Here is a 23,087-nt window from a genome sequence, read left to right as displayed (position 1 = left end):
GAATGAATTGTACCAAGTTAATTTCTCCTATGGTAGTAGTACATCGGGTACCAAGATAGACTGGGCACTTGACCTGAGAAACTGAATATATCTCTGTCCTAATTCCTTGACTTTTCTCTGATCTATGTCCCCTTGGATGATATCACTCTGAAGTTGTGTATTTGCCACTAAGACATATTAGACGTTTAAAATTCTGTGGCAGAATAATAGTACCAGTAGTAGCAAGTATTAATCAATGGCTTTTTCCCTTGGTATTTCCTTTTTTTCACTAGTGGAGAAAAATTCATGTTGCTCTTTAAAACTACTTCTGTTAGGGTCTTGGAGTTCTTCAAACAGGTTATAGGGAGAAAGCTAAGTAAAGGGCTTGATGCTTCTTAACTAAGTGAAGTCAAGGCCCTTATATAAGAATAAAGTAACAGAATGAAGTTAGAGAGGTCGCAGAGCTGGTGTGTACGTTACAACTTCAGGTGAGTGAACTTGATTTCCAGCAATAAACATTCCATCAAATTTAATTTCCTTTCACAAACTTAGGGTGAGTAAATGAAATTTCCCGTTCCAAGCAACCATGTCTCTGAGATTAAGGATGTATGTAGTCCATAGAACATAACAATAAAGTTTAGAGTCAGTATTTCTCCAAGGAATTCTTGCAAACTAGTCAGCGAATGATTTAATGATAACAAGATACAGAATAAATATAAACATGGGGGGGAAAAGACCTTGACCCTAGCCTTGCTGTTTATATTCTTAGTGTGTTTAAAGTAAACATCTTACATTTTCCAGCTATTATATATTAAGAGGTTCCAGCTAACTGAGTGCTTTGTATTCACCAAGTCCTGTGCCAACATTCTTGACAGTTCTTCATTAAACTGATCACGGAAGCTTATGACCCTCTGGCTTCGGTCACTATTTCAGTCAAGGCCAAATCAAACGAATTTCAGAGAAAGCCTAACTTTCTATTTGCATTACTCTTTAGCGTCACCCTGATGCTTTCAGCTGGGTGCGTATTGCCTCAGGAATAAGTGATGGTGCCTAAAGAGGAAAACAAGGCATTTTCTCTGATTTGTTCAAAAGCCCAACCCTCAAAGGAAAATTGAAAGGATGCTAGTGCAGAAACAGAACAACAGAGTTTGTGGGAATGCTTGACTATGTAAATGCAAGGCTTGCCCGTCCTGGGAGATGAGAAGAGATTCCCTAGAGCAGAGGAAGGGACATTGAGGAGTAGATGCTGGGGGCCTTGAGGGAGGGGCAACTGCAAAGGAAAACACAGTGGAATGGATGAAACCCACCCGTCTTTCCTGGGCAGAGTGTGGGGAGTGGCAAGAACCCAGGGTAGAAATGGCTGCCTCATATATCAACATACGTCTGCCAGAGGCAGCCGCATAGCTCACCCCTGACCAGGGTTGGTGGAAGCAGCAGACTCATCTTGTGCCTGGGAGATACATGAAAATTAATAGGTGCCTAAAACCTTGCAGGGGTTATGAGGATGACACAACAGCAAGGACCAGACAGGAATGAGGACATTTCAGTGTTGCCAGCAGGAACCGATGATGACTCAGGTTAGATAGACAGGCTTCCTGCTGACCATCCACCCCTGTGCCCCTCTACCATTTAAATTCCCAATAACTTAGTGCAGCTCCTGGAAAGGAGACAGAAAATACTCTTTATTGACTAAAACTAAGATTTGCCTCCTATGGAATGGGAGCTTGAAACAGAAACCAAGTTGAGTTATAGAAAAATAAAGTTTCATTTCAGTTTATGGACAATGCATCTGCTAGGTTTTTATAAAGAGTTTGGTATTTCAGCTTAATTGAGGTTAGCTGGGGGTGGTTCTGGGCAGGGACTTGTTTAGGTAAATAGATTTTCTGTCTTTTGTTCAGGTGGTTTTGTTTTGTTTGTTTGGTTTGAGGGAGTCCAGAGAAAGAGAAGGGGATCTCTTTAAATTGGAGTGGAAAGCAGAAGTGGCTGCTTTGAAGTCACTTATTTGGATCCTGGATTGGCAAAGACTTTTTCTTGATAAGCTAATAAAGTTTGATAAAATTAGAAGCGTAAGGATTAAAATTCTTTGGTATCAAATTTAACTTTGCTCTTAAAGCTGGTATAAAAGTTTGAAAAGTTGAATGTAATCAGTGATTTTTCAACCCTAGCTACATGTCACAATCATCTTTGGAACTTTTTATAAATAGATATACCCAGGACTTACCCCAGAATCTTTCCTTTTGGGGCTTTGTACTTAACAGCCTTTCTGGGTAATCATTTTCTAAAATTTCACGGGGCTCTAGAATAGCTAGTGTGGATGGAGGCCTGAGAAACCTCTTCTAATGCAGCAGGCTACAAGCATTATCAAAACCCATGGGCATGCTCATTACTGCATTTATTCACAAATATTAAGCACCAGTGATTTTACAGGCTTTCCAGGAATTACTATATACAGATAAACCGGCTTTTAAGACTCACATGCAAGGTAAAATGCTGTTTCAACTTCAACACCTCAATGTGAGAAGCATCACATAAACCCAAAGATGAATTAAAGTCTAGGTCCTCCCTCATGAGTTAGGCAGTATCCAAGGAGCATCATCAGCCACGCCTGGGAGCTGGTCACACTCATACAGATGACAGCCACGAGGGACTTCGGCAGGTGCCGAGCAGCCTGTTCTGACAACTCCAGACTGGCTAACATCTCTAAAATACTGCTTTGATCATGGCACTGTTCCAAAGCCTTCAGTGAGTCCCCACGGCCCATAGGCGGCCCTTAAGGCCCAAGGCTCTGACCTACCTCTTCTAGCCTATTCTTGTACTACTGCCCTACAGTAACCCTCCTCCAGCCAAACAAGTCTTCTTACTAGATCTCAAATACGTACCCACCTTTAAGCCTTGCTCTTCCATCTGCCTGGAAGTTCCTTCCTCTAACCTTGATCTACTGCTAACCTAACCATCCTGTCAAGCCCACATCATATATTCCCTCCTCCACAGAGCTTTCTGTATTCATTTGTGAGGGTTGCCATACAAAGTCCCACGGACTGGGTGGCTTAAATAACAGATATTCTGGAGGTTATAAGTCTGAGAACAACGTGTCAGCAAAGTTGGTTCCTTCTGGAGGCTGTGAGGGAAGGATCCATGCCAGGCCTCTCTCCTTGACTTATAGATGCCATTTTTTCCCTGTGTCTTCATATCGTCCTCCCTCTGTCCATGTCTGTGTCCAAATTTCCTCTTCTTATAAAAAGACCAGGATTAGGGCCCACTCATTTTAATTTAATTTTACAGACCTATCTCCAAATACAGTTACAGTCTGAGGCACTAGGGGTTAGGACTTCAACGTATGAATTTTCGGGGGGGACACAATTCATCCCATGACAACTGCCTTCCATTTGCTCATTTCAGCCAGAAGTGACCTCTCTTCCAATGTGCTAATTGTCTCCACTGCACATAACATTTAGCAGCAACTGGACTTCTCTCTTTTTTTCCCAACTAGGGACTGTCACATTGCACTCTGCATGGTAAGAATATACTAGAGTGGAAGCTGCTTAATGACCCCCACCTACAAATTCTGCAGATGAGTGATCACTCCCACCCTCTGTAAGCCTCTCTGCTCCTTGCCACCAACACCAAGGGTCAACCAAGAGCAGGCCTCTCCCTGCTCTGACTGGTTGAGTTGTAAATTCACCAAGAATTGATTTTTTTAACTTCAGTATACTTAATTTACAATATTAGTTTCATGTATACAGCATAGTGATCCAGAATTTTGGCCGATTATATTCCATTATAGGCTATTACAAGATAATGGGTATAATTCCCTGTACTATACAGTATATCCTTGTTGCTTATCTATTTTATATATAGTAGTGTGTATCTCTTAATCCCAAACCCCTGATTTGTCCCTCCCCACTTCCCTCTCCCATGTGGTAAAATGACAAGTTTGTCTTCTATGTCTGTGAGTCTGTTTCTGTTTTGCATACACATTCATTTGTATTATTTTTTAGATTCCACATATAAGTGATATCATACAGTATTTGTCTTTCTCTATCTGACTTATTTCACTAGATGTGATATTCTCTAGGTCCATCCACATTGCTGCATATGGTGGTATTTCATTATTTTTTATGGCTGAGTAATATTCCATCATATATATATATCTAGACATAGATATATAGATACATATATATAAATATATATCACATGTTCTTAATCCAATCACTGGTGGGCACTTTCATTGCTTTCATATCTTGGCTATTGTAAACAGTGCTGCTATGAACATTGGGGTGCATGGATCTTTTAAGAATCAGTTGTTTTTGATTTGACACCTGTATGTGACCTGTTGGACTTAATATATTTACACAATTTAACTAAATATTATGTGAAGCCATGAAAGGTGAGTGCAAAAGGAAGGAATTGTTTTTAGGAAAATGAAGATGGCTGCTTTGGAAAGGCTTGCCAAAAGGGAGCTCCTAAAAATATTGTTATTCTATGTGTGAGTGAGAGAGCTGTAAGACTCAAGGGAAAAAAACGACAATTACAACCTGGAGGCCTCTGCTCTCAGAGTATTCTACGAGCATCTTTAAGTTCTTGCTCTAATGTAGCTATAACTTTAAAGGAACGCAAAACGGGGAATTGTATAAATGTGGTTTGTGAAAGACAACTCCAATATCAGAGCCAGATTTAAAGAAAAGAGTTTTCCCCTCCTGCATCAAGTGATTCCTGAATCAATACACAGTTTTATATTTTAAGTTCAAGGAAAATGTTTATAGTATGTATGTATTAGTTTTCTAAAAATGGCTCTTCATTTTATTTACCGTTTCCAGTCAATGATCCAACTCCCCATCCCTCTTGCACAAGCTAAGAGGGACCCCCCTGAATGAGCTGCCATGTCAGTAAAGGATGGTACTGAGGTGTGGTTTTCATAAACAAAGAAGGTACAACAACTGCCTGCAGGGTTTGTAAACTCTGGGCAGCAGCCGACAGACCTAAGGCTTGAGGAATAGTAAAGTTTCTTTCCAAACAAAGGACTCCAGGCCACTGCTGCTGCGGCACTGTCCTGAACAGAGACACACTGTCTGGAGAGTGGCTGCTGTTGTTATCACAGCCCATCACCTCTCTGGCCAGGAGAGGAATGTCTGTACTGGAGTCCCCTCCCAGCCACACCCACGCCCACCAGTCAGTCCACTCCACGGTGTTTCAGCCAGTGTTTATGGAATGCCTGCTCACACCAGCCAATTCCACCTTGAGAACCTTTGCCATCTTTTCCAGAACCAGTTCCCTACACAGTTGTATCAGTATGTTACCACAGCATCCCCCCCCACCCCGACCCTCCAGGAAATGAAATATTTTACAATTACCCACAGCAGAAGGGATGCCTAATCCTCACTCAACCCCACCCCCCTGGCCCCCATCTGCTTTAAGAGAGCAGGGTGCCACACAGAACACATCAGTAATTTTTGTTATTCTGTACATTAAAAGATAAGAACCACTGCTGTGTTAAATCTGAGATACAGGAAATTAATCTGCATCCCACCCTCACCCATTACTTATCTAGAAGCCTATTTCCTTTCATTCTCCAAGCTCTTTCTCATTCTTGTTTCCCTTTTCTGATCTTTGCCTTCCTTGTCTCCTCCCTGGCTTGCTTGCTTTCCTTTATGTCCTACACTCAAAGGAATGAAAACAAACAAACTCTGGAGTTGAATACAGAGAATAGCCAAAGAATTCTAAAGCTGGAAAGACTATTTTAGATGTAATTCAGTTCCATCCATTATTTTTTTTTGAAGTCAATGTACTTTATTATTATTATTTTTTACATCTTTATTGGAGTATAGCTGCTTTACAATGGTGTGTTAGTTGCTGCTGTATAACAAAGTGAATCAGCCATATATATGTCCCCATATCCCCTCCCTCTTGAGCCTCCCCCCAACCCTCCCTATCCCACCCCTCTCGGTGGTCACAAAGCACCGAGCTGATCTCCCTGTGCTATGCGGCTGCTTCCCACTAGCTATCTATTTTACGTTTGGTAGTGTATATATGTCCATGCCACTCTCTCACTTCGTCCCAGCTTACCCTTCCCCCTCCCCGTGTCCTCAAGTCCATTCTCTATGTCTGTGTCTTTATTCCTGTCCTGCCCCTAGGTTCTTCAGAACCATTTATTTTTAGATTCCATATATATGTGTTAGCATACAGTATTTGTTTTTCTCTTTCTGACTTACTTCACTCTGTATGACAGACTCTAGGTCCATCCACCTCACGACAGACACCTCAATTTCGTTCCATCCGTTACTGACAAGCAAACTAAAGTGCTAAGAGATGGAAGCTAGTTATGGCAGAATTCTTTGGCTCTAGGAATTCCTGTTTGCAGCTTTCCGGTTGGTACTGCTACAGGGACTGACTAAAGCAAAGACCATGTTGCACTCTTTGGATCCACTGAGGACCCTTCCTCTGAAGAATAGCAAATCTGAGATGTCCTGTGTGAGATGGCTTTGTCACCCAGAAAATGTTTTAAAACCATCAGTAGACTGCAGTGACATTCATGTCTCCTCAATTCTGAAATCACATATAGGCACAGTGAGGGCTTATCTGAAGATTTTATTTAATAAGATGTCTGATGTATCTCCACACCAGAAGAAGTTCAATAAACACCTCCATGGGATGCACACTTTTTACATCCTCACGTTTAAAACAGCCCCAGAACTCTCAGGAGAGCACTAATAAAAGACAGAGAGTACCACTTGCTAGGACCATGTGTTATTCTTGTCAGCACCCTGAATCACATGCAAATCCATTTTCTCTTGAGGAACAGACATTTTTCTCAGTTTAAACAAGAATAAAATTCACCTTTTGAATTCTCTGAAGATTTCCCCTCCTCTGTGTATCTATTTATTATTTGTTTATTTGTTTGTTTGGTTTTGTTTCCTAGTTGGCCAAAGCACTTCCTGCCTTTGCCCTTGAATTTCTCATCTAAGAGATATTCTACCTTTGGCCCAGGAATTTCTGGAATTAAGTCATGGCTGAGAAGTGTTTTCCCAACATAAAATTCTATATTATGGTACAAGTAATAAAAAATACTAGAGAGAGCTCCTCATTCTTTTTCATCTGGTAATCAACCCCAGGGGATAGCATATTCATTGCTTTTCTTTCTTTTAAATAAAGGGTAAGTTTTGCAATTAAGAAATGGAGTGAAATTGTACTAACTCTCTCTCTCTCTCATCTAGGGTCAAATAGACCATGAGGAGGTGTTATGCCACTGGCATCCAACATTAGTTCGGATCAAGGTGACTCACTGAGAGGAAGAAGTGAGGGGAGAGAGAACCCCAGTCACCTTTTCAAGCTGGCTGAACTCAACTTGGCACCTCCAGGGCCTGAAATCGCCCTGCCATTCCTCAGCAGAGCTACAAGATCCAGGTATGATATGGATGTAACATGGGCTATGAGATTCCACCCAGCGCTAGGGCGTGCTGCCAGCAGAGGACAAGGGAAGCACTAAATGCAGAGATCTGACCTAAAGTTGAGGGAGGAATGGAGTGATCACCCTTAAACTCAGCCATGGAATCAGAAATCAAAGCAGAAAGCTGGGGGTCAAAATGAATCCAAATCTCATTCCCTCTCCATTTAAAAGAATTTTAAAAGAGTTTTCTAAGAGCAGAAACTGCCACCAAGGGTGTAGCAGTCAGGCTGGCGATGGTCTGTGACTGGTCTGACAAAGACTAACTCTTACCCAGATGTCCAATAAAAACACTTAGCAAGTATCATTTCCATAAGGCTTTGTCTACTCGAAACACAAGCCAATTGTTTGGGTCCAATTTATGAAGCAAGGTCTTACGAAGGTTATGGGGTGAGGAGGCCTGATGACAACTAAATTGCCTTAAATGGAGCTCAAAATACCACCTTAAACATTCTCCTCTCCCAAGAAATGCTTAATCATAAATCAAGTGACTCAAAATGTATTAAAAATGACAAATAGAGCAAGCACTTACATCTCATTTTTTTCTTTTAATTCACCAATGCATCAAAGTTTTCTGAAAGATATTATTCCACACACAAAAAGATGAAGTGCATCAGGAATGCAAGATTCCAGGGATAAAAGAGGAGATTAAAAATCAAATGGTGGACCAGGCTTCATGCTGAAAATTATTCTGAAAATAGACATACTCAATTTAAGACAAGGAGATGAGGACTCTCTGCTCTGAACTTGTGAGGAGTGGTGAATCTCACAATAATTGGACACGTGTTTTTCATCTTAGAAGAACTTATGAATCCATTTTAATGCATTAAAGTTCATGGATACTATTTGTCCACAAGTAAGCTTTCTCCTCCTTTTCCCCACTATGCAAACGTTAATGGGGTTTTGATTCAGTGGGGAAAAAACCTCCCCAAGCTCACTAATGTTCCCTGAATTGCCGTTAGGCTAGCTCTAGAAGGAATTTTAAAGCATGTGCTAAATGAAACTTTCTGTCTAAGAATATTTAATATTCTAGTACTTTTAAGAAACAAGTTATTTTTATGTGTCCCTACTTTTATTGGTAGAAATTCATTCTCAGCAATAAGAATTATGAAGTGCCTAACTCAAGATGCTTATCTGTCTGGACCTGGAATAGATTAGAAAGTGGATCAGGCAGAAAAGTCCAGCCTGGCAAATCATCATACACCTCTTCAAAATGTACTGATTCTGAGCCCTTGGAGGGCTCAGTGTGGAAGGAAAGAAGAGCGAACTCTCTGGAAACAACTTATTTCTTCTCTCTTCCCATTGATTACAAATACCTAGAATATTCAACTGATTGTAAAGGCAGTGAACCTGATTTTTTTTTCACAATCTTTCAGTCTGATTGGAAACATCTGTTTTTAATTGCATTTGGATTTGAAAACTAATTTCGGGTGAGATTGGGTTCAGGCTCCAATCAAGTTGGAACTGAGAGATTATTGCTTATCCACGCATCCTGAAACTCAGGGAGGCTTGAGGCCAACGATACCACAGTTTCTGAATGCTTACACAAGGCACATGCATTTAGAAATCAAAAAGGAATGGCCTAATTCTCTCAGGGAAACTTCTTTAAGGCCAATGATTTGGGGTTTTAGGTTACAGCTTTTCGACTCAGGATTCGATTTTGGGAAAGGTCAGTTGGAGGACAACACCCTCCCATGCATTCCAATCCGTGGAGCAGGAGATTAAGCATTCATATGCTCAAATCAAAATAAAAACAGTATTTTGGGTTGTTCATTGACGAGATATAAATCTAGCCCACTCCCTCAATTTGAAAGAAGTTGAAACAAATACACTGTCTCCTAACACAATGGCATGGGGTTCTCTGCCCTTCATCTTACTAGAAGTAGAAGAAGGGAGAATGACTTAAGAATCCCCCTTTGTGCGGCTTCTGGGACTGCCTTTCCCACTCCTGGGCCTGCTGAGGACAGGGGCTCTGGAGTTGGTCCCAAGTTTGTAACTCACTGAGTATTGCTAGGATCCACTCTCCGCCTCAAGGTATCCAGTTTTAAAATGAGGCTTTTATTTTTCTGCTTCACAGTAAACATTTTGGGAGTGCTCGTTAGTGGTCTATGGCAAAGTACTAAAAATCATAAAGGGCTGCTAAAGTGCAAAGAGCTATTTTGATTTTCTTTAATGGCTGGGTCCAAAAAATAACTGTAAAATTCATGCCAAGAATTCTTAAGAGATTATTTGATACTTTGACAACCCCGGATATGAGCCCTAGGTCTCTTACGTTGCAATTCTGAATGACAACTAGTGTCAGTTTTATCAAGCTGATCAACAATAAGCACCCCTATGTTTTCTGAAACTCCAACATCAATGAGTAAAAGAACACAAATATTTCAATTTGATTACATAGCTATTATACATTTTAATAAGCTAACATGTTTAAGAAGCTAAAATGAAGAGTGCCCTCATATTTGTTCCCTACATTCAAAGGATGTAGGTTTAAATACTATGGCTAATTTTCATTAAATTCATTACCCAATTATTCCAAAAGTTTTATTACCATAAACTATTCATTCCTAAGAATCACTTTTATTGACACAGGGAAGAACACTAGTTACCATTTATGAATTCTAAGTGTTCTCTGGAAGGGTTTTCAGCAGTGAAAAAGCCCTTTTTCTTAATACCTGCCATTACAATCTAACAAGAATTTCATATCTAAAATACATCACTTTCAATGCTTAATCTTGGCTCAACTTTTTTATCTGATGAACCAAAGAAAACCAAGGAACTTGCATTTGAATTTGATCTCCTGCTACAATGCTAATAACCTAGAACACTTTGGAAAAAAAGAGAACTTTCTTTATAAATGAATATCTAGACTTTAAAAATGAAATGGCTATACCATTAGCTATTTACACTTCTTAGAAGAGGCCAGGGCATCCCTGGTGGCGCAGTGGTTGAGGGTCCGCCTGCCGATGCAGGGGACACGGGTTTGTGCCCCGGTCCGGGAAGATCCCACATGCCACGGAGCGGCTGGGCCCGTGAGCCATGGCCGCTGAGCCTGCGCGTCCGGAGCCTGTGCTCCACAACGGGAGAGGCCACAACAGTGAGAGGCCCGCGTACCGAAAAAAAAAAAAAAAAAAAAAAGAAGAGGCCATAAAAAGTACGTGTTTATCTCCAAATGGCATTCTGATGACAAAGGGTACCCAAAAAAAGTCAGGAAATAAGACTCCAAAACTCCCAAGAAGCCAAGGAAGATGATGCACAATGCAGGTGCTCCTGTGACACTGGGCAGCTGGTGCCTTTAAACCCACACTGAGTCCCTATGTGCAGTTCCCAATCACAGCCAATGCAAAGAGCAAAATGGAGTCCCCTCAGTAGACCTTCTTTGGTACTAATAGGAGTCAGGATGGTTATTAGTTGTTCTTTTCACTACACAATCCATCACCTCACAAAAGTTTTAAATTGTATTTCTTTAGAACTTACGACATCTTTTAAAATCTTTTATTTATTTATTATTGAAGTTTAGTTGATTTACAATATTGAGTTAGTTTTGGGTGTACAGCAAAGTGATTCAGATATATATATACAATATAAATACATATTCTTTTTCATATTCTTTTCCATTATGGTTTATTATAGGATATTGAATATAGTTCCCTGGGCTATACAGTAGGACTTTGTTGCTATCTGTTTTATATATAATAGTTTATATCTGCTAATCCCAAACTCCTAATTTAACCCTCTCCCCCACTTTCCCCTTTGGTAACCATAAGTTTGTTTTCTATGTCTGTGAGTCTATTTCTGTTTTGGAAATAAGTTCATTTGTGTCATATTTTATTTATTTTTTAATTAATTAATTAATTTTATTTTTGGCTGTGTTGGGTCTTCGTTGCTGCACACAGGCTTTCTCTAGTTGTGGTGAGCAGGGGCTACTCTTTGTTGTGGTTAGGGGGCTTCTCATTGCGGTGGCTTCTCTTGCTGCGGAGCACAGGCTCTAGGCGTGTGGACTTCAGTAGTTGTGGCACACGGGCTCAGTAGCTGTGGCTTGCAGGCTCTAGAGTGCGCAGGCTCCGTAGTTGTGGCGCACAGGCTTAGTTGCTCTGTGGCCTGTGTGGGATCTTCCCGGACCAGGGCTCAAACCCATGTCCCTGGCGTTGGCAGGCAGATTCTTAACCACTGTGCCACCAGAGAAGTCCCCTGTATCATATTTTAGATTCCACATATAAGTTATGTAATATGGTATTTGTCTTTCTCTGACTGACTTACTTCACTTAGTATGATAATCTCTAGGTCCATCCATGTTGCTGAAAATGGCATTATTTCATTCTTTTTTATGGCTGAGTACTATTCCGTTGTATATATGTATCACATCTTCTTTATCCATTCATCTGTCAGTGGACATTTAGGGTGCTTCCATGTCTTGGCTATTGTGAATAGTGCTGCTATGAACATTGAGGTGCATGCATCTTTTTGACTTAGAGTTTTCATCTTTTCTGCATATATGCCCAGGAGTGGGATTGCTGGATCATATGGTAACTCTATTTTTAGTTTTTTTAAGGAACCTCCATACAAATTGCTCTTGATACAAACTGCTAAAATGTCTTCCAGAAAGGGTATAATAATTTATACATCTACTTAGCAGAGTATGAGTGTGCCAACAAGCCCTGCCCTTATCAGCTTTGATCCCTACAGCTTCTTTGTATTTGCTCTTTGATAGATGAAAATGGTCTATTACTTTTGGTCTATTCATTTTGCATGTGTTCAATTCCTAGAGAGGGTAAATTATTTTCCACGTATATTCTAATTATTTCTATTTCTTCTTTAATTATCTGTTTTTAAGTCCTATGTAAATTTTTCTATTTAACTTTTTTCCTTCTCAGTTATGGAGATTCTTATTAACATTCTGTTATTCACCATATGTATTTCCTAATATGTCCTTTATATTTTGGTTTTATATCTATATTTGATGTCAAGACATGTCAAATATTTATAGTTAATTCTATAAATATTTCTTTTCTCATCCATTTCCTTCAAGATTAAAAAGTACTAAGTTTTAATATTTAAAATGTCTTCTGTGTGTGATACTGGTGTCAGTTAATGCCCTTTTAAGTGTCATTTAGCACCGATCTCTTAGCTCCATTATTGGATCAGGAGTTAGTAAATTACCTACTATGAAGCTGCCTTTGGGCTCATTTTCAAGACAGGTCTGAGGGAGAGACTATAGTAACCTCCTCTGAAGAAAGTTTTGTTTCCATGAAGCTTCTTTATTCAGAGTCTGCAGTGTGCTTCCCTGTTGCTAATTACTGGGTTATTTATTCCTCTTGATAGATATATATATTATACATTATATATATTGCTTTTGCAATACTTCATTTCAAAATATTGACAAACATATAAGAATATTTGGAACATGTGGAAATTCAAATGTATTAGTTAGAGAAAAATATTGTTTTATTCCCACTAAGCATTCAAAAATTTAAAGTGTTCAATTTCCAGGACCTGACAGAATGAGAGAATATATTTGAATGGAAGTTCAAATAATCCTTGGATGGTAAAAAATCGGGAAGATAAAATGCACATCCCTGAGTTGAGTCCTTTTTGTGTCGCCACAATGAAGTACATTAGCTGCAAAACGCAAGGGAATAGTGAGTTTTTCAAAAGTTGAAACAACCACCATATCCACTCCAAATGCTTTGTATAATTTACTGTGATTTCATTATATTGGTGTTAATATGCAAGCCCAGCAAAACAGACCGAGACTAAAATTCTGGTTGATCTGTATTCTGTTGCCTAAGCCAAAAGGAGCTTAACAAACAAAACAATCTGAGCGAGAATCAATTCGAGACTGTGACTTCCATATTTTTGGTCCCAAATGCACTCCTCAGAATTCCAAGTCATCTTCCAAAGGTAGAGAAAGAGATAAGAAGCACTTTTGATTGATCAGCGCATACAGAGCAAATGATGTACTTACATTTCTGTACAGTTAGGGGAATTGAGATCCTAAGTAGAATATACAAGAGAGATGGCCACAAATAAAACCTGCCATTTCAATTATGCCAAGAGCATCCTAATGCAGGAAGAGTGATAGCATTAGGGGGCAATTAAAGCACACATTAGAATCTAAGTATTTTAAAGGAAATTGGGAGTCATTAAACAGAACCAGTATGGAAATTCTTTTTCCATCTTTGTTATTTTGGAGACCAATAAATATTAAGCATCGTCTTCTGGGATGGGTAGTAGTCCCCAGTCAGGGAGCAAAATCACTCACCTTTCCACTTGGGTATGCTAAGTTGTTTTGAATAATGGCAATTAAAATTTTTTCTTAAATAACTTCGATACAGGTTTATTTACCCGGTTTCCATGTGGATTTCTGGGTCAGCCCCATGGAACCCCTTCTTTGACCAGTATAAAATCATCTGCCTGGAGGAGGGATTATGTAGGCATGTTCACTGGCAGTTCTACTCACTTTGGGTCAGGCCTTCCTGCCCACCAGCCTCTGTTCCATGAGGGGAGAAGATGCCCTCCGATTTTCACGTATCTGGATTTTACAAAGCCCTGACTGATTTTGGTATACCAAAGTTCACTAGTTGTGAAATCCCAAAGGCTTGAAGTTTCTTAGATGTAATTTGACAAGTTAATAAAAATTATTTCATGATTTTTTTTTATTGGGAGAACATGGAAGGGGGTGGGGATGGCGTCCTAGCACACTCTCATTTCTTCTTTGAAATAAAATGTTTCCTAGACTAACTTCAGCACATCCACAACATCTTTGCAGAAGTTATAAGATTAACAACAATGAAAAACTCTGCAAAAACATTTCTAAAGTGACTCAAAAAATGGATCTAAAGGAAAGAGCTTATCGCTCTCAAATGAAGATTCCCTTTTTCACTCCTGTTGAAGTCCCATGTCGATTCTTCATCAGTAACACTGAGTATTGCCACTGATAGCACAATGAATGCCAGCACCCCAATCACACATAATTCTGCAGGCTTCTACTCCCTAGTGCTTAGAAACAAACAAACAAGGCAATGGTGAACAAACGCCACAAGCTACTGAGCTGATACCCGGCAGCACACTGAAAGGAATTACTGCAGCTAAATAGTCCTTATCTGATAGTTAATCTCCAGATTACCTGTGCTTCTGGAATGGCTCCACAATAAAAGGTATCCAGGAAAAAAAAAAAGAAAAACGTATGTCCTTTTCTTAGAACTCAGTATCACCAAGTCCATCTGAGACCAGAGTAGCCACAGGTAGAACCTGATGGACTGTGGTAATTGGCTAGATCAATTATAGGAAAGGAAAGTGCTGTTTAATTGCCCAGCTACATGCTTATAAGCTCAGTGCCTCCATACTAGCGCTGGCAGGCCTTGGAAGAGGACAGAAGACAGTAATGAGAACACTGCAGAGATGGAGTGGGAAGACAGTGCAGGAAAGGAGAGAGGAGATGAAATGTGGTGTGAGTGGCAGCAACAGTCAACGAAAATTAAAAGCAGTAACAGAGAGGGTGATCTAGGCCTCTGAGAGAAGGAGAGAGGCAGCCAAAAGACCTGTTCTTGAGACGGAGAAAAAGCAGTGACCAAGAGAAACCTAGGCACCACTGGAACACGCCACGCAGAGGTCCTGTCATGGGGGAAAGAGGAGTCACTTAATCAACAATTCTTAATAAACACCTACATTTCAAGATGCCAGGAATGCAAAACTGAATACTTCATGCTGGTGCTCCAAGATGCTATAAACCAAGGCATTACATCCTAAGGACCACATCTCCTATATCTGCATCTAGATCACTCAACCTCCAGTCAGCAGTGCCAGCCAAGGTACAGTTTGGAAAGCTCTCCAAGGAAAAAACAAAAAGCAGCTGGTCCATAAACCGTTAACCATACAGAACAGAACGGCTCCTTCTCCATGGGCACTGGCTGGCTCTGGTCTTGCTCCACCAGGTAATAATAGAAACAAGAGAACGTCCAGGAATGATGATCAAATTGAATACTCTTGTTTAGGGAGCTAGGAAATACTGGGATGTAGAACCTTAACAAATGTGACAGACGACACCAAAAATAAAAACAAACATACAAAAACCTATGTTGAAATAGAAAACTTGGTGCCTTACAAATCAGACTCATGTCCACCAGGGGTTACTAGGGGCAGAGTTAAATCCATGCAGTTTTAACTTCTGCATTCAATTTGTAATTTTGTAGTTATGTTACATCTGTATTAGGGTTGTTAGTATCAAGAGACACCAGACACCCAGATGTCTGACTGCAAGATTCTGGGTAAATCATTCCAACTTTAACATCAAATTGATGAAGCATTTATTTTAAAACATTTGTGGAGTTGTAACTGCAAAGGTAGAACTCAACAGTTTTTTACATATTACAACCACATGTTAAGACAATAGACTTCAATAAAAAATTACCTTCAAACACATTTTGTATTTGGGGGATTTGCTTTATCCCTTAACACTCTGGGTGAGAGGAACAATTGAGCCCACGTTCCTTAGCAAAACTTCATTTTCTTTTGAACACTGCATTGACCCTAAGTTTAACATCATTCCAAATTCAGTCTATTTTCCTTGCACAAGATATTGCAACCAAGCAAAACTCTGTCCCAGAAACCTCATAAATTGTATGAGCTGCTCAATTTAGGCCTGAGGGAGTAAATTGAAGAGAGCTTAGCCTGTCATATTGTTTTAGACTGTTTGCCACAGAAATTCAGGATTAGTTCTAGATTGATTGAACTAGTGATGATGGTGACTATGTGTATGTATACATACACACACACACCTATATCCCATTATTTTAGCAATTTTTTTTTCCCAAGTAGTCCTTTGCTTTAGTTCTCGATGCCCTGCTTCATTTAATATATTTAAAGTGGGTTTGGTGTTGGGGGGAAGGGGGAGCAGGGCAGGAAACTGAATGAGCATCCTCTAAGTACCAGCTTTACTGGAAACATCCACATATTTTATAATTCATTCCATTCCACCACTCTTCACCAAATGCCTGCTATATGCTAGGTCCTAGGGACTCAATATTGAACAGACAGAGGCGGGCCCTCTTTTTATGAAGCTGTGATTCATGTGACACCAGTTAAACTGTGAATCAGTCAGATAAATTCCTGATGTCACCTTATTTTGATTTTGAAATCCAACACCTCTACTTACCAGTTGTGTGGCCTTGGTCCCGTTTATCCATGCTTCAGTCTGCTCATCTGTATAACGGAGGTTTCTGTGAAGAGTAAGCGAGAGCAGAGAGCACATGTAAGAGGCCTAGCACAGAGCCTGGTGCACAACTGGATGGTGTCCCCTGCCTTCCTCACAATGGTACCCAGTGGGCTTTGGAGTTGATTTTGCAGATTTGAGTGAATGCTCCCACCTTGTAATAGTTACAGCCACCAGGGGGCAGTAGAAAACGGGCCTCATGAGTCCTGAGGAGAGACTGGCACTATTTTCATTGATAGATGGCTAAAAACAAATTTCATTTTTGTATTGGCTCATCAATGAACAAATGAAGAAATGAAAAAACTAAACAGTCATTGAAAGAAACAGTGATCAAAGCAAAAGTAAAAATGATGATATTCATTTACTTGACAAATATATGCTGAGGGTCTATTCTGGGCCAACCTCTAAAGATAAAAATAGTACCTGTTCTACCAAGTGGTGTGAAGGTTGTCTGAGTTACAACAGTACTGACAAGCAGTAAACACTTAGGAGCTCTTTGCAGTTATGGTTTTGGGGAGGATATGTTTTTAGAGTAGGCAAGAGAGAAAAAGTGGTACTATTTACCACCTATAGAAATCTCTCTAAGAATGTTTGACTTTTCCTGCCAAACTCTCTCTTACCTAGAGGAACCAAAAATTTTCTGATTTATCATTTCTGTTCATTTTTCAATCACACAGACCAACTGAAATAAAAGATAAAATAGCATGGAATCTAAATGTGTCACATCCCAAAATTCTTAAAGGAGTCATAGGGATGATTAAGAGAAATGTTATGTCTTATCAAAGTCTGCCTTATCACACTGAAAATAACTCTAAAATGTTCTATTGATTTTTATTTTTTTTTTTTATCTTTGTGTATTAATTGAAGTAGAGTTGATTTACAATTCTGTGCCAATCTCTGCTGTACAGCAAAGTGACTCAGTTATACTCATTTAAACATTCTTTTTTTTAAATATTCTTTTCCATTATGGTTTATCACAGGATATTGAATATAGTTCCCTGTGCTATACAGTAGGACCTTGTTGTTTATCCATTCTATATATAATAGTTTGCATCTACCAACCCCAAACTCCCAGTCCATCCTTCTCCCTCCCCCTTCCCCCTTGGCAACTACAGGTCTGTTCTCTATATCTATGAGTCTGTTTCTGTTTTATAGATAGTTTCATTTGTGGCATATAAGTGATATCATATAGTATTTGTCTTTCTCTTTCTGACTTACTTCACTTAGTATCATAATCTCTAGTTGCATCCATGTTGCTGCAAATGGCATTATTTCATTCTTTTTTATGGCTGAGTAGTATTCCACTGTATATATGCACCACATCTTCTTTATCCATTGATCTGTCAATGGACATTTAGGTTGTTTACATGTCTTGGCTATTGTGAATAGTGCTGCTGTGAACACAGGGGTGCATGTATCTTTTTGAATTATAGTTTTGTCTGGATATATGCCCAGGAGTGGGATTGCTGGATCATATGGTAATTCTATTTTTAGTTTTCTGAGGAACCTCCATACTGTTTTCCACAGTGGCTGCACCAACTTACATTCCCACCAACAGTGTAGGAGGGTTCCCTTTTCTCCACACCCTCTCCAGCATTTGTTATTTGTAGACTTTTTAATGATGGCCATTCTGGCTCTTGTGAGGTGGTATCCCATTGTAGTTCTGATTTGCATTTCTCTAATAATTAGCAATGTTGAGCATCTTTTCATGTGCCTATTGGCCATCTCTATTTTTTCTTTGGAGAAATGTCTATTTAGGTCTTCTGCCCATTTTTCGATTGGGTTGTTTGTTTTTTGTTGTTATTGTTGTTGAATTGTATAAGCTGTTTGTATATTTTGGAGATTAAGCCCTTGTCTGTCACATCATAAAATGTTCTGTTGATTTTTAAATGAGAAAAGTGTCAATTATGAATAGAAGTATTAAAATTAACTGTTACCGATTTTACATTTTTTTTTTCTTCTGATTCTTTAACTTATAGTTTGCAAATTGTGAAGGCATGATCATACTCATGTTCATGTAGCAGAGAGCTGCAAAAATCTGGAGTGGTAAATAAGGGTGGACATTCAAAAATGTCAAATCCAAAGCCACCATTATCCAACGTCTATAATATGGTGTACAAAGATGACAAAGTTATTTGCATGATTAAATACATTAACAAGATATTTTAAAAGCTCACACTCTTCCACTTTATTTATTTTTTTTACATTTGAATATTGTCACAGAGAGGTTTGCCTGTAGCCACAAACTATTGGTAATGATTACTCTCTTTGTGGACTACCTGTCAGCATCTGTGGATCATTCTTCAGTCTTAGTATAGAAAAGAAAAGGTATCCCCTAATGGCAGCATATCATGTTCAGCTACCTTGAGGCAAGAAAATATTAAAACTGGATGAAGACAAGAAATTAAAACTGAATATAGATTAAAAAAAACAAAAGAATGTCTGAAAACAGACTGACCTCTATTCTAATCTAAACAAGTTGTAACATTAAGAGTGTTGTCAAGGGGCTTCCCTGGTGGCGTGGATAAGAATCCGCCTGCCAATGCAGGGGACACGGGTTCGAGCCCTGGTCTGGGAAGATCCCACATGCCGCGGAGCAACTAAGCCTGTGTGCCACGACTACTGAGCCTGCGTTCTAGAATCTGTGAGCCACAACTACTGAGTCCACGTGCCACAACTACTGAAGCCTGTGCGCCTAGAGCCCGTGCTCCGCAACAAGAGAAACCACTGCAATGAGAAGCCCACGCACCGCAACGAAGAGTAGCCCCTGCTCACTGCAACTAGAGAAAGACCGTGTGCAGCAACGAAGACCCAATGCAGCCTATATATATATATATATATATATATATATATATATATATATATATATATATATATATATATATATATATATATATATATATAAAGAGTGTTGTCAGGGACTTCCCTGGCGGTCCAGTGGTTAAGGCTCTATGCTTCCCACAAAGGGGGGTGTTGGTTTGATCCCTGGATGGGGAACTAACATCCCACATCCTGTGTGACACAGCCAAAATAAATAAATTTTTTTAAAAAAGAGTGTTGTCAGATAAAATACAGGATTTTCATGTAATATTTAAGGCATGCTTAAAAGGAAAGTTAATTACTGTTTATCTGAAAGTCACATTTAACTGAGTGTCCTGTATTTTTATTTGCTAAATCTGGTAAGCCTATACATGAGGACTTCCATGCACACATAATCTTTCACTCTTTAAAGATTAATTCTGAGAAATGTTTAACTGAATAGGCAGGTAGCAACCTATGAAATTTGTCAGGTCTCCACCAATCCAGCACAGCAGAAGTCTCAGAGGGAGTGCTTCATCCACTTTTCATTTCTGTAGACCACTCAGATCATAGAGCTTAATGAGGCGACTAAGTAATAAGTACCAAAAAAACTGGTGAAGTACAGCATTAAACATCCCATTCACTCCCAGTCAAGACACCCTTGTCAAAAAACAACTGGCCATAAATGTATGGGTTTATTTATGGATTCTCAATCCTATTCCATTAATCTATTTATCTATCCTTATGCCAGAACCAAACTGTTTTGGTTACTGTAGCTTTGTCATAAGTTTTAAAATTGGGAAGTGTGAGTCCTCCAACTTTGGTATTCTTTTTCAATATTGTTTTGGCTATGCAGGGTCCCTTACAAGTCCATATGAATTTGAGGCACATCTTTTCCATTTCTGAAAAAAGGCTGTTGGAATTTTGATAGGGACTTCATCCACTCTGCAGAGCACTTTGTGTAGTATTGCCATCTTAACAATATTAGGTCTTCCAAGCCATGAACATGTAAGTATTTCCATTTACCTAAGTCTACTTTAATTTCTCTTAGCAATGTTTTATAGTATTCAGTGTACAAGTCTTTTATCTCCTTGGTTAAAATTATTCCCAGGTATATTATTCTTTGGATCCTATTGTAAATGTAATTATTTTCTTAATTTTCTTTTTGGATAGTACAGTGCAAGAGTATAAGAAGCATAATTGGTTTTTGTGTGTTAATCTTGGACCCTGCAACTCTGCTGAATTCATTTATTAGCTCTAGTAGTTTGTGTTATGTGTGTGTGTTTGTGTGTGTATTCTTTGGAATTTTCTATTTATAGAACCATGTGATCTATGAATAGAGATAGTTTTTCTTCTCCCTTTTCAGTTTGGATGTCTTCTATTTCTTTTTCTTGCCTAATTTCACTGGCTAGAACTTCCAGTACAATGTTGAATAGCAGTGATGGAAGTAGGTGCCATTGTATTCTTCCTCATCTTAGGGAGAATGCTTAGTCTTTCATCATTGAGTACAATGTTTGCTATTGGTTTTTCATGAATGCCCTTTATCATGTTGAGGAAGTTTCCTTCTATTGCTAGTTTTCTGAGTGCTTTCATCATGAAAGGGTGTTGGATTTTATCAAACATGTTTTCTGTGTCAGTTGAGATGATACGGTGGTTTTTTTCCCCTCACTTGATTAATGTGGTATATTACACTGATTGATTTTCTTATGCTGACCCACTCTTGCGTTTTTAGGTTAAATCCCACTTTGCTGTGTATAATCCTTTTTAATACGCTGTTGGATTCAGTTTGCTAGTTTTGTTGGTGATATTTGCATCTATATTCATAACGGCTATCACTGGTAGTTTTTTTTCCTTGTGGAGTCTTTATCTGGACTTGGTTTTGAGGTAATACTGTCCTCAAAGAATGAATTTTGAAGTGTTCCATCCTCTTCAATTTTTAGGAAGAGTTTAAGCAGGATTAGTATTAATTCTTTTTCAAATATTCGGTAGAATTCACCAGTGAAGCTGTCTGGCCTTAGACTTTTCTTTGTTGGAAGGTTTGAATACTGAGTCAATCTCTTGTTATAGATCTGTTCAGATTTTTGTTTCGTCTGAATCAGTTTTGGTTATTTGTGTGTTTCTAAGAATTTATCCATTTCATCTAGGCTATTTAATTTGTTGGCCTACAATTGTTCATAGTATTCTCTTTTAATTCATTTTGTGTTCTGAAAGGTGGGTAGTAACAATCTACTTTCATTTTTTATTTTAGTTGTATCTTCTCTTTTTTTCTTGGTTAGTCTAACTAAAGATTTGTCAATCTCATTGATCTTTTTAAGGACCCAACTTTTGGTTTATTAAACGCCTCTTTTGTTTTTATATTCTCTAAAAGAATAGATTTTTTTAATAGTATGAAGGACATAGAGAACAGAGAAATCAAGTCTCTAAGGACTCTTGGGAGGGTTTATTTGAAGGGTTAGAATGTAACTGGGCCATTAAATGCCTTAAAAGCAAAGTTTTACTTCACAACTCTTTCCCAAATTGAGAAAGGCCTAAAACAATTTGCCACTTTTGAAGCGCTGCTGGTTTAGGAAAAGTGATGCAGTTGGAGAACTTTGGGTGTTTACTTTACCTTTTATTTAGTGGCTTTTTGGTAGTGGTAAACTTCTAAAACGCAACACTGAGGGGAAAAAAATCATACAAGCAAATCAGCTTACCTTTCTGTTCACTGCTTCCAACTTCCTGATCCTTGACAGCATGGAGCATGATTGTTGGTTTGGAATCTGAAATGATATGGTGGCATATCTTGTTTATCAAAGTGCTGTATGCTTAGGTCCTAAAGAATGTGTTTTGAAAATCAGTGTGCTCAAAAGAAATGGTATTCAAAAGAGAGCTTATGGGTAAAGCCTACCCACATTTCAGACTTAGGGAGGAAAAACAATTCATGCATAAGAGTCTTGGAAGCTTGTCTTAGAATTTGAACATTGAAACCTCTTCTTTTTGACCATTCCTTTAACTTCTTTTAACACATATATTAAAGAATAGAGTAGGGCAAGGAGGAAAAAATCTACTTTTTTGAAAAAAGTAGATTTTCAAAAAGTCTTAGGTTATGTTTCATCATCGTATTTTTCATGAAATTCACTGTCCCCCACACAAAATGCAGCAATAAGTTATTAATTGCCTTAAGAGATGTTATCAATTTTATTAGTAAGAAAATTCAGGTCCTATCTATAAAACCACATAGGATTTTGTTTGAAGCTAATAAACAAAAGTTACATTTTTCTTTTTGAAATCACATTTAGCTTTGAGATACAGACACACGCATACACGCACACACATGTCACTCTCCATTTTCAACTTCTCAGTAATCTTTTATTGCAAAACCAAAGCTATTTGAAAACGGAGTCTTCAGTTTAATCTTTTGTAAAGTCTCCTGATTGTTCTCTAAATAGTGTAAAATGAGAAAGCTCACATCTCACACAACCTGCACATCAGTGTCTGTCCATCACAGCCAGTAACTGTTAGTCAGATGGGACAAATACCACCCAATATGTCATTAGTAGGCTCTTACTAATATTTCAAATGTGTGGATCTAACACCATCCTGTTGTGCTCAGAAGTAAATCCCAGATGTAAATTATGCATCAAAGATTATACTTGTCTTTAGCTCAGTTCAGCTTTCTGG

At 38.8% G+C, this 23,087-nt stretch overlaps 1 protein-coding gene and 1 pseudogene across 17 annotated transcripts in view; one reads left to right on the top strand and one right to left on the bottom strand.

Annotated features, from left to right (window-relative positions):
- The window catches only part of VEPH1 (ventricular zone expressed PH domain containing 1), a 713,106-nt gene that overhangs the window by 410,857 nt on the left and 279,162 nt on the right, over positions 1 to 23,087 (top strand). For all 16 annotated transcript variants that reach the window (XR_013828597.1, XM_079923356.1, XM_079923366.1 and 13 more), the window contains one exon: positions 7,191 to 7,380. The gene's annotated coding sequence lies outside the window, so the exon portion shown is untranslated. The remainder of the gene's footprint in view (positions 1 to 7,190; positions 7,381 to 23,087) is intronic.
- Positions 10,732 to 22,169, bottom strand: LOC307186331 (lysosomal amino acid transporter 1 homolog; annotated as a pseudogene). Its single transcript has 5 exons — positions 22,121 to 22,169; positions 19,884 to 19,968; positions 16,572 to 16,635; positions 13,383 to 13,478; positions 10,732 to 10,802 (listed from the first exon to the last, which is right to left on the bottom strand). The product of its transcript is annotated as a lysosomal amino acid transporter 1 homolog (transcript).

The sequence above is a fragment of the Stenella coeruleoalba genome, assembly GCF_951394435.1.
Source record: "Stenella coeruleoalba genome assembly, chromosome: 5".
Lineage (NCBI taxonomy): Eukaryota > Metazoa > Chordata > Mammalia > Artiodactyla > Delphinidae > Stenella > Stenella coeruleoalba.
Note: the sequence above shows the minus strand (reverse complement) of the source record. Positions and strands in the feature narration are given on the sequence as shown.